We start from the raw sequence: 21353 nt of genomic DNA on the forward strand, positions 1-21353 counted from the left end.
TGTATATAAGCCACAATTTCTTTATCCATTCATCAGTTGATGGACATTTAGGTTCTTTCCATAATTTAGCTATTATTAAAGCGCTGCTATAAACATTGGGGTACACGTGCCCCTATGCATCAGCACTCCTGTATTCCTTGGGTAAATTCCTAGCAGTGCTATTGCTAGGTCATAGGGTAGTTCTGTTTTTAATTTTTTGAGGAACCTCCACACTGTTTTCCAGAGCGGCTGCACCAGTTTGCATTCCCACCAACAGTGCAAGAGGGTTCCCGTTTCTCCACATCCTCTCCAGCATCTGTAGTCTCCTGATTTGTTCATTTTAGCCACTCTGGCCGGCGTGAGGTGGTATCTCAGTGTGGTTTTGATTTGTATTTCCCTAATGATGAGTGACGTTGAGCATCATTTCATGTGTCTGTTGGCCATCTGGATGTCTTCTTTGGAAAAGTGTCTATTTGTGTCTTCTGCCCATTTCCTCACTGGATTATTTGTTTTTTGGGTGTTGAGTTTGATGAGTTCTTAATAGATTTTGGATACTAGCCCTTGATCTGATATGTCATTTGCAAATATCTTTTCCATTCTGTTGGTTGCCTTTTAGTTTTGTTGATTGTTTTCTTTGCAGTGCAGAAACTTTTTATCTTGATGAGGTTCCAATAGTTCATTTTTGCTTTTAATTCCCTTGCCTTTGGAGATGTGTCAAGTAAGAAATTGCTGCGGCTGAGGTCAAAGAGGTTGTTGCCTGCTTTCTCCTCTAGGGTTTTGATGGTTTCCTGTCTCATATTCAGGTCTTTCATCCATTTTGAGTTTATTTTTGTGTATGATGTAATAAAGTGGTCTAGTTTCATTCTTCTGCATGTTGCTGTCCAGTTCTCCCAGTACCATTTGTTAAAGAGACTGTCTTTTTTCCATTGGATACTCTTTCCTGCTTTGTCAAAGATTAGTTGGCCATATATTTGTGTGTCCAATTCTAGGTTCTCTATTCTATTCCATTGGTCTATGTGTCTGTTTTTGTGCCAACACCATACTGTCATGATGATTACAGCTTTGTAGTAGAAGCTAAAGTCTGGGATTGTGATGCCTCCAGCTTTGGTTTTCTTCTTCAATATTACTTTGGCTATTCAGGGTCTTTTGTGGTTCCATACAAATTTTAGGAATGTTTGTTCTACCTTTGAGAAGAATGCCAGTGCAATTTTGATTGGGATTGCATTGAATGTGTAGATTGCTTTGGGTAGTATTGACATTTTAACAATATTTATTCTTCCAATCCATGAGCAGGAAATGTTTTTCCATTTCTTTGTGTCTTCTTCAATTTCTTTCATAAGTTTTCTACAGTTTTCAGCATACAGATCTTTTACATCTTTGGTTAGGTTTATTCCTGGGTATTTGGTGGTTCTTGGTGCAATTGTAAATGGGATCAGTTTCTTTATTTCTCTTTCTATTGCTTCATTATTGGTGTATAAAAATGCAACTGATTTCTGTACATTGATTTTGTACGCTGCGACTTTGCTGAATTCATATATCAGTTCTAGCAGACTTTTGGTGGAGTCTGTTGGGTTTTCCATGTAGAGTATCATGTTGTCTGCGAAAAGTGAAAGTTTAACTTCTTCTTTGCCAATTTGGATGCCTTTTATTTCATTCTGTTGTCTGATTGCTGAGGCTAGGACTTCCAATACTATGTTAAACAACAGTGGTGAGAATGGACATCCCTGTCATGTTCCTGATATCAGGGGGAAAGCTCTCCTAATGAGGATTAGCTTTAAGATTATTTATTTATTTATTTATTTATTTATTTATTTTATTTTATTTTTATTTTATTTATTTTTTTATTTTATTTTTTATTTTATTTATTTTTTTTTAATTTTTTCAACGTTTATTTTTTATTTTTTATTTTATTTTTTTATTTTATTTTTTATTTTATTTATTTTTTTTTTAATTTTTTTCAACGTTTATTTATTTTTGGGACAGAGAGAGACAGAGCATGAACAGGGGAGGGGCAGAGAGAGAGGGAGACACAGAATCGGAAACAGGCTCCAGGCTCCGAGCCATCAGCCCAGAGCCTGACGCGGGGCTCGAACTCCCAGACCGCGAGATCGTGACCTGGCTGAAGTCGGACGCTTAACCGACTGCGCCACCCAGGCGCCCCAGCTTTAAGATTATTTAATAGTCCTTTAAATAAAACAAATTATTTTGGGTGCCTGGGTGGCTCAGTTGATTATGTGTCTGACTCTTGATTTTGGCTCAGGTCATGATCGGGAGATGGAGCCCCATGTCAGATGGAGCCTCCTTAAGATTCTCTCCCTCCTGGGGCACCTGGTGGCTCAGTCGGTTGGGCTTCCGACTGTGACTCAGGTCATAATCTCATGGTTTGTGTGTTTGAGCCCTGTGTCAGTCTCTGTGCTGACAACTCAGAGCCTGGAGCCCGCTTTTGACTCTATGTCTCCCTCTCTCTCTGTCCCTCCCCCACTCATGTCCTATCCGTTTTTCAAAAATGAGTAAATGTTTAAAAAAAACTTTAAAAAAAAGAAAGATTCTCTCTCTCCCTCTGCCCCTCCCCCACTTGCACTCCAGCTCTCTCTCTCCAAAAAGAGTCCTTTAAAAATCTAATCTATTCAAGGGCAGGCATTTCCCCCCACTATTTTGTAAAACAAAGAACATAATCAATATGCTTATACATTCATCTCAGCACTCCTGTCTATTGTTTACAGATACTAGTACAGATACTATTGCTGAACCATATTTCAATGTAAACTTTGCCAAATATTGGCAAATTGCTCTCCAGGAAGGTTGCACTAACCCCATGTAATGTTTAATGTTACACCAAAACTTGGTGTCAACAGATTATGTTTTGCTGATCTGATGGTTTCAAATGGTACTTCGCTGTTTTATTTTTCAATTCCCAGATACCAAATGAAGTTGAGCATATTTTCATATGCCATTATCTATTTGTGCTTCTTGCTTTTTTTTAAGTTTATGTATTTGTTTTGAGAGAGACAGAGCATAAACAGGGGAGGGGAAGAGAGTGAGGGAGACAGAGGATCTGAAGTGGGCTCTGTGCTGAGAGCAGAGAGCCCAATGTAGGCTAGAACTCCTGAAGTGCCAGATCATGACCTGAGCTGAAGTCAGACATTTAACCAGCTGAGCCACCCAGGCTCCCCTGTGCTTCTTGCTTTTTCAATTGCCTGTTCAAGTGCTTTGCCTATATTTCTACTCTGTTATTGTAAAGATTCTTTGTGGAGTTTTGGATTTATATGTGGGTCTCATGGATTTTCCCAGTCTGTGACTTCCTTTTTTACTTGGCTTATAGTAAATTTTAATTTTTAATGTAATTAAAATATACTTTCTAATGTAGTCAAATTTTATTAACATTTTTTCTGTACTTTACTAGTATTTTACAACATTTTTTAAAGAAAATGCTTCTTTAGTTCTATATTCTGAAGATCCCTCCACGCTTCATTCTAAATTGTGTGTGTGTGTGTGTGTGTGTGTGTGTGTGTGTGTGTGTGTGTGTGTTTAAATTTCAGACTTCACACCATCTGGGAATGTGAATTTATAAATAAAATGAAGTAAGGGCTTAATTTTATCTTTCCATATGGATAATCAGTTATCCCACATGATTCATTGAAAAGTATACCCTTTCCCCCCTACTGTATAATATCACTTATCATATTACAAATTTCCTTGTATTTGTGGGTCTGTTTCTAGATGTTTTCATTGATCAATTTTCTATAGTTTTATAATTGCAATAGTTTAATCAAAAGTCTTATTATAAATGAATTATTTATCTCTTTTTCCTCCACTCCTTCCTCCTCTTCCTTTTCTTTCTTCTAGATTTTATTGGCTTTTGTTCGCCTTTTACTTTTCCGTAAGATTTCAGAATCAGCTTGTCCAGATCCTCCAAAAATCATGGTGAGAAGAGAACTGCAATTATATTGAATTTATGAATTAATTTGGGGAGAATTGACACCTGTATAATATGGAGTGTTTCCATTCATGAAGACAATGTAGCTCTCTAATAGTGAGGTCTTCTTTGATGTCCTCCAGTGAACTTTGATACATTTTTTTGGAAATATCATCCATTTTTATTAGATTTATTTCTAGACAACTTATCAATTTAGTTACTAATATGTTACAACTTCTAAAATTGTATTTTTTGATTATTTGTTGCATTTTATACTAATCAAAGAATATTTTATATTATATGCAATATCTTAATAAAATCCAAAATTCCTTATTTGTTCTATTAATTTGCATAAGTTCTAGGCTTTTCTATGTGGAGAGTAATGCCTATGATGAAAGTTTAGTCCTGCCTTTCTAATAAGTATAACAGTCCCCTCCTCTACTTCCAATCTGCACCATCAGAAAAGAAACAATGATAGCTGGAAAACTTTCTCATTCCTGATTTTAAAGAGTATGCTTTTGTTTTATTTTTATTAACATTTATGACAGATTTAAAAGATACCTTTTAAAAATGTTCCTTTTTTTCTAGTGGGCTAGTAATTTTTCTCTTTTCATGAATTTTGGCTTATTTGCTTTTCCTTACTTGGTTTTCTTCAGCTATTAATGATTTGTTACTCCTCCCTCTAAACTGTCAATATTGTGACATATTAATAGAATATCCAGATTTAATACTTAACCATAATATATGCATGGTTTGATTTTATATTTTTCTAGAATTTTTGTACTTAAGGTCATGAGAAAGATAGGATTTTAGGATTTTTGTTTGTTTGTTTTTCCTGTACTGTCTTTGTCTAGTTTAGGTATGAGATTATACTGGCCTCATTAAATGAGTTGGATTACTTTTCCTGTTGTCTAAATATCTGAGAGAGTATATATAAAATAGAAATGATCCATTCAGTGGAAGCTTGGGAGAATTTGCATATAAACCATTTTGGACTGGAGGATTGTTAGAGGGATAGGTGTTGATCCATTAATCCATTTTTTGAAAATGGCTATAAATTTTAAATTTGTTTAAAATTTTATTTTTCTGTTAAAATTTTCTATTTCTTCTTAAGTCAGTTTTTATAAGTTGCAGTTTTCTAAGACAGACTTTCTTAATTCACTGCAGACCAATATTTTGTAAAATATGAAATTATGTGCTTGGATGTTGCAGCAGTATAAAAAATGCTTTCCCTGGTTCTAAGTACTTACTCTCAATTTCTGTACTTACTTCATGTCAGACTGGTAACAAATTGTTTTCAGACAAGTCAGCTGACTACACACTGAGGAGCACTGTTCAGAAAATCATCCATTTGTCAGACTTCTCAAATCCATTAGCATAGTGCATTGTTCATGAAACTCTGATATTATCTTTAAATATTGCTATTGTATGTGTAGTTATGTTGGTTGCTCAATCCTAGGAACAGGAAGTGTGTAATGGAAAGATTTAAAATCAGAGGAACGAGTTTAATCCACAGCTTTGGTATTTATGAGCTGCATAACTTTGGGCAAGTTAATTCTCTGAGTTTTTGGTGTATGTTTTGTGGTAGATTAGGTCAGGGCTCCTCAGAGATTTTTTTTTTTTAATTCCTTCCTACGTCCCAATGAAATATTATCTTCAAATAGAGCTTAACATTAAAGCAGATCAAAATGGAATTGTCTTTCCTGGGGAGGGAGTGGGTATTTCCCCCCTTGTCCTCCTGCCCTCTCCCACCTTCAAGAAGCCCTGAGGCACTTCACAAAGCTCCTAGGGCTAGTGTTGAAAAGGAAAAATTTTCCTCTATCCTTCAAGATTCTTCTAGCTGGTCTAAGAGAAAAAGTGACAAGAGACAGATTAACAGGAGAAAATCAAATTTAATTTGGACATACTATGGGACCTAAGAGTGACCAAGGTGGGCAGGTTTTATACTTTTTAGACAAAGAAGCATAAATCTGTGAGGAATTGACAAAGAAAACTTATGTTTGGGAGCTTCAATTAGTAAGGAATTCTAAACAAAATTTGGGCTAGGGTAATAGATTAGTAAAAGTAACAAGGTTTACTTATATAGGTTTTTCCACCCTAAATTCCCTATCCTGGATGATAAAGATATCTCTCTACCTCCTGGTGCAGAGAAAGTACCTTTCACATGGAGGATGTATTTCCTCCATCTGAGACAAAGGAGAATCAGAATATTCTTGAGCTAGCTATTTAAGTAACTTAAACTCAAAATAATCCGTATGCTATTTTGGCATATTTGGGGGCAGCCTGCCCTAGGCCCCTATACTAGCACAGTTTGCCACTCCTAGTTTACGTTGCAAAGGTTTGAAGTGAACCTTCCTTGAGTTGGCATCAAGCCAAACAGCCAGTAAATAAGCAACCAAAGTGATTGCATTAAGCGTGGTTTCCATGAGGACTAAAAGAGCCTTCCAGGTTTCCTAGCAACAGAAATCAAGGTCTGCTGGCCACGGCAGAATAAAAAAAAAACATTCTTTGGAACATGGGGAAAATGGTTAATTGAGTTTAACCCTTATTCTCGATTGTGATACAACAATAGAAATGATCATAAGGTGACAATTTTCTAGTTTTTACACCTTAAATCTTCCAGCGTCTCCTGAGCTGCACATGGCAGTCATCAACTATAAGAAGAGGGTAGTGGAATTCTCATTGTATTAAAAACTGAAAGGTAGGGGCGCCTGGGTGGCGCAGTCGGTTAAGCGTCCGACTTCAGCCAGGTCACGATCTCGCGGTCCGTGAGTTCGAGCCCCGCGTCGGGCTCTGGGCTGATGGCTTGGAGCCTGGAGCCTGTTTCCGATTCTGTGTCTCCCTCTCTCTCTGCCCCTCCCCCGTTCATGCTCTGTCTCTCTCTGTCCCAAAAATAAATAAAAAAACGTTGAAAAAAAATTTAAAAAAAAAAAACTGAAAGGTAGCTAGTCACATTTTCCTTTGATGCACATTTTACTTGAGAAAGGAAAAGGAGGGAGGAGAGGAGAGTGAAAATAATTTCAGCATTTCCCCTTTCATACCATAGTACTTAAAAGAAGATATTAAAACACAAGTTTTGGGATACCCTTGGTTTCTTTGTCCTTTTTTTATGAGCATCATCTCCTTACTTTATACGTTAAAAAAAATTTATTTCTGGGGCACCTGGGTGGATCAGTCGGTTAAGTGTCCGACTTCGGCTCAGGTCATGATCTTGCAGTTTGTGAGTTCAAGCCCCGCGTTGGGCTCTGTGCTGACAGCTTGGAGCCTGGAGCCTGCTTTGGATTCTGTGTCTCCCTCTCTCTGCCCCTCCTCCACTCACACTCTGTCTCTCTCTCAACAAATAAACATTAAAAAAATTAAAAAAAAAAAAATTATTTCTAAGCTAAGTGACCTAAGATCACACACCTATTAAATGGCGGAGCCAGGAGAAACCAGGCTTTTTTTTAAAGTCAATTTATAATTTTTATTACAGTTTTAATTGATTATAATGCTTTTGGTCAAAAGTTGATATCTTGTATGTTTTTCCCCGTACTTTTTACTTTGAGAAATTAAACTTACACAAAAGTTGAAAAAATAGAATATGAATACTGTATTCCCTTCACCTAGATTCACAAGTTTACATTTTACATTTTTGTTTTTCTTCTTTGTATGGGGATATATGTATATGTATGTATATATGTGTCTACATACACATGTGTGAAACATAAATATACATTTTATGCTGAACTACTTAGTTACTTAAGAACTTGCAACTCATGGATAAAGACTTTTTAATTTTATATTATATATATTTTATATATAAATATTATGTATATTTATATATTATATATTTTGTATTATATATAATTTTATATTAAATATATATATTTATATTCTAACCAAAATGCCATCAACTACCCATGAGAATTAAATAGATTATCATCTAATATAGTCTATTATTAAATATTTTCAATTGTCTTATTGAAAATAAGAAATCTTTCATAGATTTTTAGAATTTTGGATCCAATCGAGGTTTACACTATACATTTGCCTTTGACCTTGCTTTCTTTCTTTCTCTCTCTGTCTCTGTCTGTCTCCCTTTCTTTATTTTGTCACACTGACATTTTTGAGTTCAGATAAGTATCTTCTAGAATGTTCCATTCAGAATTAACTGAATTTGTATAACTGTTTCTTCATAATTTGATATAGACTGAATGTTTTTAGCAAGAAAACTGCATAGGTAATATTGTATATTTATTGTACCACATCAGGCAGCAAATAAAGTCAGGAGGTTTCCCTATTGGTGAGGCTGTCTGGTCATCTAGTTAAGATGATGATTACCAGATGTAAAGGTACATTTTCCATTTGTAATTTGTAAATAGTCTGCATTGTGAAACTTTGAGATCATGTAGGCATTCAGTTTCATGACAGTCTTTCAGCCACAGGGTTTTAGCATCCATGTTGACCCTGATCTTGCCAGAATCACTTATTAAAGTGAAGAGTTGCAAAATGGTGATTGTTTAGTTATCCATTCCTTCCACATTTATTAGTGTGCATTCTAATTATAAAGAAGAGAGGTGCCTGGGTGGCTCAGTCAGTTAAACATCCAACTTTGGCTTGGGTTATGATCTTGCAGTTTGTGAGTTTGAGCCCCACATCAGGCTCTGCACTGTTAGCAGAGCTTGTTAGCAGAGCCTGCTTCGGAGCCTCTTTCTCCCTCTCTCTCTGCCTCTCTCTCTCTCTCTCTCTCTCTCAAAAATAAATAAACATTAAAAAAATTAAGAAGGGATGCCTGGGTGGTTTAGTCAGTTAGCATTCGACTTAGGCTAAGGTCATAATCTCTCAATTCATGAGTTCGAGCCCTGCATCGGGCTCTGTGCTGACAGCTCAGAGCCTGGAACCTGCTTCGGATTCTGTGTCTCACTTACTCTCTGCCCCTCCCCTACATGCATGCATGTGCACGCGTTCTCTGTCTCTCAAAAATAAATGAATAACATTAAAAAAAGTTTAAAGAAGAGTCTTCTCTTTCTCTCAGTCTCTTTCTCTCTGTGTGTCTATGTCGCATTTCTAGTTCAATAATCAGTGTGCAATGCCTCCTTAGACTTTGTTGCTTTTGACTAAATTTCTACATAAAAAGGCCTTATGGAAAATGTGGTTGTCAAGGCACAGAAATTTAGGATTCTGTGTCCATGGTGCCTTCCAGAAACTTAATGAGGAGGATAGAGCCAATTAACTTTACCTGAGCTTCTAGGAATGAAGTTCTTAATTATTAATAAGGAAATTGGTGAACAATATTATTAAGTAGCTAATAATAATAGAGAAGTGTCCATAAAAGATAAAAAAGAGTAGGAATCTTTTTTAAAGAATGTTGCTGAAATCCTAAAATGTCATTTGATTTTAGCTAAAGGAAAGAATTTGAGATGTGTTTCTTTGGAAGCTTCTGGGCTGCCCAAGGAAAATGGTCTAGTCCCAGTGTTGTGAGTATTATCAGTGCAGAGGGCGTTCACAGAACATGTAAAAACTTTTAAGACTGGCATGCAGTATTTCCTTAATCGCTGCTTTTCAAATAAATCGATGAAGGCAAAAATAAATATAGTTGGGTGAGGATGCTTGAAATAAAACCAAGCACAATATGAAAAGGAAGGGGCTGTTTCTCAAGGTAAGTTGAAGGAGAAACTACTGGATGGTTTTTTAATTGAAATTCCCACAATTGAAATTCCCGCCTTGTAGATATCACTCCCAGAAACTTTCTTAAATCATGGCAAATCATGAATATTCCCTTAGTTTGTGGTAAAGGAAAGAACGCTCTTGAGAACCAGATGTCTTATGATTATGAATTATTCAAGAAACATTTAAGGAGGGCTCTTGCTTTCTTGGCATAGATTTACAAGTTAATAATCCAGAGGAGGAAAAGACTTAGCTTCTGTCTGGTGGTACCTCCAGAATTTCTATCTAGAAGTTTAGATATGACAATTTAGGAGCTAAGAAACTTGTCAGTAAACTATGTTTCCATTTCAAGTGAAGTTTCTAAACTCAGAATATTTGTTACAAGTCAGTCTAAAAATTAGTGAAGTGAGGAGCGCCTGGGTGGCTCAGTCCTTTAAGCATCTGACTCTTGATATTAGCTCAGGTCATTATCTCCCAATCATGATATCAAGCCCCTTGTCAGGCTCTGTGCTGAGCATGGGACCTGCTTGGGATTCTCTCTCTCCACCCCCTCTCTCTGCCTCTCCCCTGCTTGTGATTTCTCTCTCTCTCTCTCTCTCAAAAAAAAATCAAGTTAAAAAAATAAAATAAAAATCAGAAAAATGTTTTTGGAAATGTCTGTTCATTATTTGTGTAAGACTGAGAAAATATCAATTATGTTCCTATCCAGGTGGGGGAGAAATTACTGATGGAAATTATGAAAAAGCTAAAGCTTTTTCTCTCGTGTCCTATGATACCACCACTATTTCTAGATTTGAAGACCTTGGTTTTAATAGGGATAATAGATGCATAAGCAAAAAAATTATAATAAAATATACTATTAGAGGGATAAATGAATGAACAAAAAGATATTAATGAGTTAAATGGGCAAAAATCATTCATTTGAGATGGAGCCTCACCAAGGGCACAACAATGAGATTTTCCTTCAGAGACATTCGAAGACAGTTTGAATCAGAATTTGGTCCTCTATACCTTAGCCTTTTGTTTCTATCATCAAACCAAATGTTCCTGGGTAAACTTGACACTCATCAAGCCAGGTGTTTTCTCTTACTGTGCAGTAGTTCTAGGGAACACAAAATTCAAAGGGGGCCGTGTGAATTGGGTTATAGGGCACAGAATATCTCAGGGTTGAAGTCAAGAAACTGTGAGTACTCACAAGAAACTGTGAAGTCAAGAAACTGTGAGTACTTTTCTCTTAGCAGAAAAGGACACTGATGTCAGCCAGGGTAGAAAAAATCATGGGCCACCTGATGGCCATGTCAAAAGTGCCCTAGAGGCTGAGGTTTGCTGGAAAGATGGCATGAATAAAAGTCAGGTTGTTGAAGAAAGAGTGTAGAACAATGGCTTTATTCAGACACTCATTTATTCTTCTGTCAATAAGATATGCCACAGTTCACATCTATCAACTAATAAGCATTAACATTCATTCAAATTTGACCTGACTAGGTTTTGAGCTTCTTGAGGGCAGGAAGAAAATCTTATTTCCCTATATTTTATCAATGCCTCCTACCCTACTCACCACAGTGTAGAATAAAGGTTGTATGACTAAATGGGAAGGCTCTTGAAAACTCTCTAAACCAAAAATGTAGAAGCACATTAGATGATATAATAATATATAATAATATTATATATTATTTTACATATAATACAACAATATAAGACAGTATAATAATATGTAGATTACAGACATTCCATTTATATCTTTGGGTTCATGACCTAAATCATTGATGTAATGACTCTAATAGAATAAGGCCCTTTTTAATAGGATATAAATAAAAATATAATTTGATGATTTAACCCTTTTACTTGGAGATTTTTGCCCATGATTGGAATGATAACACCAACAATTAGCATTTGAAATAGGATTATTAAAACAAATATAACATCACTTTCTATGGTGAATACATGCTGTTTCCATGTACGAGCAATCTCTGATGATAACAACAGCTACCAGCTTAATACATCACAGCTTAGTAACGAGTATTAATTCACGCATTGTATAGTGACTTGCTTATAGTCTTTGGACTTTAGTCTGTTGAGTAACACCTGGAAGAGCCTCAAACTCAGGCTACACATCTCAGAAATACAATTCATGACCAGTACATAAATACAGGATTAGTTCTTCTAATGGTAGTTTAGGCACAGCTTGTAGAAACCCAGTTAGGAGCTGTGTTTGTTTGTTTCTTTACTTTAACAGAGCTGTCTTGCAGGAATTTGTAGGAGATTATTTTAGGGTATGATTAAATCTCTGGGAATTAAAATCTAGCCATTTCATAATTGCTGAAATCCATGCCATGCTGACACCACAAGGCTTTTCCAAATGGCTGGTTTATTATTCTGCAATAAACTGTAACTAGGTATTTAGTTCCCCTGAATAAATCTGTTCTTTCAGGTACACATTAAGTCATCTGTTTAAAGTAGATTTCATCTATATATGCACATCTCATTTATCTTAGATTGAAGATCTTCGCTGTTTTTAGAAAGACTTAGGTATCATTGAAATTAAGGATAACTTTTTATATATTAACAATTTATTTCATAACTTTATAGTATTTCAAACTCGCTTTTATTATCATTTAAATTGTCTATTAAAAAAAACCATTTAAACCTAGTGATCCATTTTATTTTCAACCCATGGTATCTTTCTCTAAAATACTATGCCAGGGAGAGGTTATTAAAATCAGTTAGTGGACTTCCATAGTTGACATGTTCTCTAGATAATCCACATCTTCGGGTCTTACTGGATAGGGATTTTCTACTTTTTAGTTGACTCTCGTGCACTTTTATTTGCCCCAACTTTGGCACACTTAAGCTCTTTTTCATAGACGATGAAATAACATTCTCCTGAAACCCCAATTACATGCATTCATGTATCTAACATGCATTCAAATTCATTTTAGTTTATCTCTGAAGATGTACTTCATATGTATGTATGAAGAGATGAGGGTGGCAAGATGCTATTGGTCAACATCAGGTTCAAAAAGTAATTTTAGGGGTGCCTGGGTGGTTCAGTCGGTTGAGCATCCAACTTTGGTTGAGGTCATGATCTCGTGGTTCATGAATTTGAGCCCAGTGTCAGGCTCTGTGCTGATAGCTCAGAGCCTGGAGCCTGCTTCAGATTGTGTCTCCCTCTCTCTCTGCCCCTCTCCTGCTCACACTTTGTCTCTCTCTCTCTCCGAGATAAATATTTTAAAAATTTGAAAAAGTAATTTTAAAACAGTGTGGCAGTTCCTCAAAAAATTAAACAGAATTATCATAGGATCCAGCAATTCCACTTCTGGGTATATGCCCAAAAGAATGGAAAGCAGGGACTCAAAGACATATTTGTACATGCATGTTCTTAGCAGCATTATTCACAATAGCCAAAAAGTGGCAGTGGGCAAAGTGTCCACTGACAGATGAATAGATACACAAAATGTGGTGGATACATACAATGAAATATTATTCAGCTTCAAAACGGAATGAAATTGTGGAAAGACTCTTGAAGACAATATGTTAAATGAAGTCTGTCACAAAAGGACAAATACTCTGATTCCACTCTTATGAGATACTTAGACTAGTCAAGTTCATAGAGACAGTAGAATGGCAGTTGCCAGGGGCTATGGGGAAAGGTGAATGGGGAGTTAGTGTTTAATGGGTACGGTGTTTCAGTTTGGGAAGTTAATAAAGTTCTGGAGATGGATGGTAATGATGGCTATCCAACAATCTGAAAGTACTTAGTGCCACTGAACTATACACTTAAAAATGGTTAAAATGGTAAATTTTATGTTATGCATATATTACTACAATGTAAAAACTAATTTAAAACAATCTTAATATTTTAGTAATGTCTGGAGAAAAGAGACCTCTAACTTTTACTGTTTTAGCAAATCATAGTCCTAGATGTTATTTTAGCTTTTGTGCAACCAGAAATGAGATGATTAAGGTAGACAGAGCCTTGGCAGAGATAGGACTTCAGACGATACCTCCAGTGGTGCTTGGTAGGCAGGGCTTGCTGAATCAAAAGCCCATGATTTTTCTATGAGTCTCAGAACGTAATGGGTATCTTGGTGTTTATGTGGGAGAACATTACAGGAATTAGAAGCAGGTGCTGCGTGAAGCACTTAGGCAGCTGCCACTGGGGATTCTGTCAACCTTGGGTATGGGAGGTGGCCCTCCCATGTCTCCCATGAGACATTCTGGGTGGGTGATTCCTGACATAGGAATCTTATCCAGAGACTGGGGCTCTGGATAAGTCTCTGGGACTCTTGGGAGGGGGTAGTTTAAATAAGTTCATCGCAGGACCTGGGAGAAACTGTTATTGGTATTTGGAGCTCAAGTTAAGAAAACGTAGTCACTTACGCTGTGACTCCTTAGAATTGAGCATGGCTTCTTAAATCCTTTTTTATTAGGCGAGACTGGCATGGGTCTCATTCTGTAGATGGATATCAGCTGGGTCTAATTATTACAGAAGAGAGAATGTGGAGGTTGTGGGTGCAGCCTGGATGGAAAGGCTCAGGTTAGGTCCTGAGAGTTTAAAGTTCAAAGAATCACTCTCAATCTAGTTGAAAGTCATTGGCCATAGTTTCTGGAGACACACATATCAGAGCCCCAGCCCTAACATGCTGAACCCTTGTACCACTGAGCATCCCTAAACCTCTTCCCATTCCTCTATTAGCTCCCCATCACCATCCCTCTGTCCCACTGGCCTTCCACCCTCTCCCCAAGATGTTTGGAGCTCCAACACCCCCAATTCAGCCTTCCTCTTTCTTTTTTTTTTTTTTTTTTTTTTTTAATTTTTTTTTTCAACGTTTTTATTTATTTTTGGGACAGAGAGAGACAGAGCATGAACGGGGGAGGGGCAGAGAGAGAGGGAGACACAGAATCGGAAACAGGCTCCAGGCTCCGAGCCACCAGCCCAGAGCCCGACGCGGGGCTCGAACTCACAGACCGCGAGATCGTGACCTGGCTGAAGTCGGACGCTTAACCGACTGCGCCACCCAGGCGCCCCAGCCAGCCTTCCTCTTTCTGATCCACTCCAGTCTGCACATGGGAAGAACTCTTTGAAAGGGATGGTGCTTTAGGGCTGCATTAGAGTACTCAATAAGCATTTATTGAATTATGTTAAGACTTTCTGTTGCCAAATAAAACTATTTCAGTGCATTAAGTTTCTTAAGTTTGCAGTGTATTCTGGTGCCAGAAAATTGGCCTGGGGAGGAACCAGGAGCTGCATATTAACAATTCCTATATTCTTAGGCAAGTATTTAATTTCTTTGTTCTCCTTATAAAATTAAAAAAAAAATGTTAGGCCCTCAAAAAAACATTCTGGCTCCAAAATGTTAGATTCTCTGGACCCACAACTGCATCTTTGAGGTCCAGAATCTCCCATTCTCCTATAAACAATTGATCCCTGACCCAAGGGCATGAGGCCATAGAATTCTCTTTCATTGCCAATCTCCTAAGCAGTATAGGGTCTCTTTCTGATCATGATCCCAACCCCTCCAGATTTCAGGTCTGAAATAATCTTTTGAGGGTTTGGAATAAATGATGGCAAAAACAAGTGTTTAAACATAACACATAACACAATGACTTAAATGATGATGCAAATTTATTTTTTGAGTACCATTTCTTGATTTTTATTTTTTGAATGCCAAAGGAAAATTGATCTGTATGCAAAATAACTAAAAATTCATCTTTTAATGCCAAATTTTAAAATCTATCCACTGGTCTTAAAGCTAATGAAAAACATCAAACCATTTGGCTTTGCTGATGTTTAACTACAATACAGTGAACTAATGCTGATTAAGTTTTGGGGAGAAAAAAAAATCAGCATGAATGACAAATTATATGCCAGATATTGGCTTCCTATGATTCAAGACCATGTTGCTGAAGAGCAGGCTGCTGACGGATCTTTAATTACTAATATTAGTAATATAGACATATAAGCCTAATGTGCAATATGAATATAAAGTACACAATTAATAGAAAATGCATACTTTCAGACTTTTAATTAATGAATGAGCATCACTATTGCATTAGCTTTCTTAAGTAGGTCAGAGCTTAAAGCTGTCCAAATAATAGATTTTATGTTTCCTTTTTTTTCCTCCATCTATCTAAGGGCAAGGAATTAATTTTTTCCTGTTCCAATGTCATCACTAGATTAATGACTGTCATATGTGGAGCCTAGCTACAGGGAGCTCCTCATACACACAGCCGTGTGTGGCTTCTGAAAAATGACCGGAATCATTTTTCTCACAGAATGTGATTACAGTGGGATATCAAGTAGATTATTTTTTTTTTCTCAGAGAGAAAGACTGTTAAATTTGTTCTGATGACAGTGGTGAATGAGATTTAGAAATACAAATGCCTCTCCCTTCTGTCATGCCTCACTTATGTTGTCATAGATACCATTTCAATTTAGAAAGCCTTATTGAGGACAGTGTGGAAAAAGATAAGGTCCCTGCACACCCCCCCCTCCCCCGCCGGCAAAACTTATATTCTAGTAGGGGATATATGATCCCACCACCATCCACTGATATATGCATATAGCACATGCAAATGAACATTTTTATTGAAAATGCGTTTCCAAATTGGCATTCTATCCCTTGTTTTAAACATAAATAAGGTCAAGTTTATATATATATATATATATATATATATATATATATATATATATATATTTAAGTTTTAATTTATTTATTTTGAGAGAGAGAGCATACGCACATGCAAGTGGGGGAGGGGCAAAGAAAGAGGGAGAGAGAATCCCAAGCAGGCTCCACGCCGTCAGCATGGAGCCCCATGCAGGGCTCGAATCCACAAACTGTGAGACCATGACCTGAGCCGAAATCAGGAGTCAGGCAGCACTCAACTGACTGAGCCACGTAGGTGCCCCGTGGTGAAGTTTGAACACAGAGAGTTTTTTAAAGTAAAAAGTCTACAGTGTTACTCCAGACACTAACCATTAGCTGGACCTTCACATTTGGAAGTCAAGGTGAATGGATGCATGTGATGACAATGCAGAGTTCTGGAGACATGGCTTTTGCCCGAATACATCTGCAGGGAAGCTCTGTAGCCCTAGGACTGCAGTGAGAACATGTAAGAAACTTCTTGAAGGATGATGTTACTGATAGGAGCTAGACAGGTCTTAAAAATGAAATGAACACAAAATTCCAAACTTAATTAGATTATAAAAGTCACAGATGTTAAATTTTAAGGGACTCTTTTCCATAATATTGCTCCCTTACGTAAGTGCCAAGGACCTTTTTTTCCCTTTTTTTTAATTGCATTGTGGGAAAAAATAATTTTAAGCCCTAAAAGCATCTTCAGAACTAGATATGTTTAATTCCCTTTCAAAATGCATTGAGGACTTAAAAGTATTTTTTGCCAACTACATAATGACCCTGATGAATGAATGGTCAGAAAAGTACAACAAATTACCAAATTTAGTTCAGAAAACAGTAGGACGAGAGAATGTTCTGGAAATTGCCTTTTATTTAAGAAGTTGTATGTGTCTGAGTCTTGCATTGGACTGTGTTATGAATCCTGGGGTCACCAGGACCTGGCTTGTTATAGGTGTTCAGCAAGTCTCTTATTGAAGGAGTGTCCCTGTGGGTTAAGTGAACAATCGAGTGAAGAATGAATTAGTGCATGAATGCATGAATACATGAATGAATGAATGAATGAATGAATGAGTGAATGAATGAAGATTTACTGGTCATTACACTTAATACTAGGGGCCAGTGATCCTGGAATCTCAAGTTGAAGATGAGTAAATGCTTCTTAAATCCTGTTTGACATAGCATTTGGAATTTACCCCTTACTTCTAACCAACAGCTTTCTCAAGTTCCTCATGGTACTGAAAGAGAAGCAGTCACCTTCTTTGTTTTTAAGCAATTCTCTTTCAATCAACTTTTAATTATCCTGAAGGTGGAAACCAGTGGTGCGGATAATCCCAAATCTCTTGTTGGAATGCATTATAGGATGGCTTTTTACAGTAGTTTGCCTTCCTAATTATGTTTTGATTAGGTTTCTATTACAGTTACTGGAATTCCCTTAGCAGAGAGGACAGAAGGTAGGACAGCCCAAGAACACAGTGATCAATACATTAAGGTTGGCTGGGATTGACCCATACCTTACTGTGGGCCCTCCTTTTTAAAATGCAGTGTGCTAAATAAGCACGTTGAGGCATGCAAAGTCATAGCAGACCTTTCAGGTTCATAATTTATTCAGTGGTCATCATCAAGAATCTATTAGAAGGTAAGTACTTCTCCAGAGGCTGTCAATATAAGGAGGAATAAGATATAATCTTATACAGTGAAGAATGCTATATAAGCTTGGAATTTCAGGAACTCACTGCTTAGTCAGCACAATGTAGGTATGTGACCTTTAGCAACACAAGACCATATGTGCTAAAGGATAAATAGGCCACCTATTCAGAGGTTGTCTGAAGCGAGAATACAAGGAAGACACTAGAGAAGGTTGACTTGAGTTAACTCTTGAAGGTAAATAACATTTGAACAAGTGGAAAAGATTTAAGAGGATTCTCCAAAGCAGCACTGTCCAATGGAAATACAATGTGAGTCACATATGCAAGTTAAAATTTTCTAATAGTCAATTTAAAAAACTAAAAAAGAAATGGGTAAGGTTGATTTTAATAATACATTGTATTTAACTCAATATATCCAAAATATTATTTTAAGGTGTAACCAGTATAAAAATTACAAGATATTTTACACTTTCCTTTTTAGACTAAGTCTTCAAAATCTGGTGTGTATTTTACACTCACAGCACATCTCAATCCAGACTAGTGTATTTCAAGTGCTTAATAGCCATATGTAGCTAATGGCCCCCATATTGGAAAGCATGGTTCTAGAAACCTTCTTCCTAAGCTATCGTCTGGGGATCAGGTGCATTTGGCAGCATCTGGAAAAATGTTAGAAATGCAGAATCTCAGGCTCCAACCCAGACCTGCTGAGTCAAATCTGCGTTTTTAATAAGATACTCTGGTAATTCCCATATGCATTAAAATTTGAGAAGCACTGGTCTAGACAGGGAAAAGTTTGAAGAACAATTCAGAGTCAAGAGTGCTGAAGAAATGTTTAAGGTCCAGCCACTATTAGAACATGTGAGACGTAGAACCTAAAAGTATATGGGTAGTTGTTTATAAGGGATTTGATAAAAACATTTTAATCTAAGTGTCTGTTTCTCAGTCTTCAAAATGAAACTAATCCTGCTTATCTTGCAGGACTGATGTTAAAATTAGAGGCAGCGATACAGCAATTCACATGAGGCCTGGCTTCCAGACATGGAGGTCTTATGTAATTCCATTAATGATGGGTAATAGTTGCAGATGCAGACTTTAGTGCTACAAGATTTTAACTGCAGTGAAAGTGTCTGAAACTATAAGGAAATTGACAAATAGGGAGAATTGCAGACCACCACTGCTGTCACATGCCAGGATTCTGTGTGCTTGGCAAGAATCTCAAATGAGAACTAATGTCAGAGCAGGTTCACTCAAGGTAGGATGGGAGAGAGGGCAGTCCCACAGGAGCAACGCAGGTGTAGGATTCACACATCATGTTCGTGAGCCTACTGTGGCCATCCTTCATCCAAATATGTTGCACAACTCTGGACATCTGGTTTACCAACAAATTAGCGGGACCAAAAGGATCAGATAACTGGTTCCTGTGTTCATTTAACATCTGGCCCTTTCACTACGTCGGCATGTTGGATCAAGACACCTTATTCCAGCTGTCGAACTGTGTCAGCACGTCTGGGAATGTTCTCCAGCTGTAAGTAGTGCAGTACTGAGAACTGGAAACCCTCTAAAGTTGTTAGAAGGTTAACGATGCCCCTTTTCTTCTAATGACAGTGTATCAAAAATGTCAACTGTCCCCAAACAAAGGGGGGTGGGTGGGTGGGTAACTCTGGGACAATAGAAAATTCTGCTCTGAGAGTCAGAGTTACTTTGGTAGGATAGTTATCCCTTTGAGCTTGGCATAAAATTTCAACCCTTATACATATGAGTTCATCAGAGTTCAAAGGTTCACACCGTTAATAGTGTTTGTTTCCATGTGCCCCTTTTCTCGCTATGATAAATCTGTGATTATCACTGGGTTAATGAATTAGTGAAGCTGACTGACAATGACAATTTCTGTAAAGTAAACCTATTGACTTCTGCAGATCATGCCAATTCCAAGTAGCAAAAGAAAACACAAAGCAATTGAAACCATTTTCCTGGTTTCCATTATGTCATTATGAAATGAATTTGTTTTGAACAGTGTCCCAAAAAGACCACTCACAGAAAATCTTCAGGGCAGGAGGGAGAGGGTTAGAAGAGGCTGGGTTGAAAAAAGCACCTCTCTGTTCATCCCCACTACCCTGACCTTTCCAAGAAAAGTTGGAAGAATTGGTAGAAACTGAAATTGGTTAGGGGATATAAGAAATAGGATCCCTCTTCTTTCAAAATTTCACCTCTGTTCTATGTCAGAAACAAATGTAGGTTTACAAGTTTCTCTGTGAAAATGAAAATATTTCTCATGGCTTAATCAGGAACTTTTGTGAGAAAGAGTTTGGGTTTGGGGTACATGTCAGGGCACTCTGGACAGCCTGTAGTATATCTGCTGTGTTGTACCGTGGGAAAGTCAGAGCCCTCTGCAATATTTTAAGAACTGTTGGCATGCTCTTAATTCTACCTTCTTCTTTTGGGCAAAATGTCAAGAAGAGAGGATGTTTGAGGATGTCATGATTTCAGATGTTCAGATCTCCAGTCTTCATCTCTCAGAGGCAATGTTTGGTAAATAAAAGCATGAGAGTAGGAGTCAAAAACATTCAAGATATGTATCCCAGCTTTTCCCCTTAATAGCTGTGTAACCTTGGACAAATTACTTAGCCCTTCTCAGACTCAGTTTTCTCATCTGCAATTGTTTAAGTAATGATAGTTGGCTGTGTTGTTAAATGATAAGGTACAAAGAGTGCCTGGTACACAGTAGATGTTGGGTAAATGTTAGTAAGTTTCCCTTATTGTTTTGTTAAATTTAGGAGTATGTATTTATTCATTCATTCAGCCTCTCATTCTACAAGCATCCATTAATATGTATGTGCCTAGTACTGTTGAAATCAAATACAACTCTTTATCAAATCATTCATTTTCAGTATGTGTTATCTTCTTCATGAAATGCATTAGCTTTAAAAATATTAATTCCTCCTGAGTTGTGTAAAATAAATTAGTTACTTTGTATTATTAAATATTTATAGTTTGATTTTATGTACAGTATATATAAATAGGATGAATAGTAAATTGAAATGCCAGTTTGACAATGCAACAGACAACAAATCTCTTTGAGGCCTAACAAATTTAAGCGGATATTGTCGGTAAACCCTTGTTATTATTTTTTTTAGTTTATTTATTTATTTTTGAAAGAGGGCAAGAGCATGTGCACACAAGTGGGGATGGGGGGGGCAGAGCGAGAGGGGGAGAGTGGGAATTCCATGCAAGGTCCGCACTGTCAGTGCAGAGCCTGATGTGGACCTCGAACCCATAAACTGTGAGATCATGACCTAAGTTGAGATCAAGAGTTGAACACAACCCAGTGAGCCACCTAGGCACCCTGACCCTTATTTTTTAATATAGGATGGAATAGGGTTATTTTATTATAATAACTACTGAAAGAAATTATAGAATTGATCTTGTGCCCACTGAGTTCATAGCACTCTAAAAAAACACTTTGAAAAAATCAATGTACAGAAATCAGTTGCATTCTTATACACTAACAATGAAGCAACAGAAAGACAA

The sequence above is a fragment of the Puma concolor genome, chromosome A1 (genome assembly GCF_028749965.1).
Source record: "Puma concolor isolate L17-30 chromosome A1, mPumCon1.1.hap2, whole genome shotgun sequence".
NCBI lineage: Eukaryota > Metazoa > Chordata > Mammalia > Carnivora > Felidae > Puma > Puma concolor.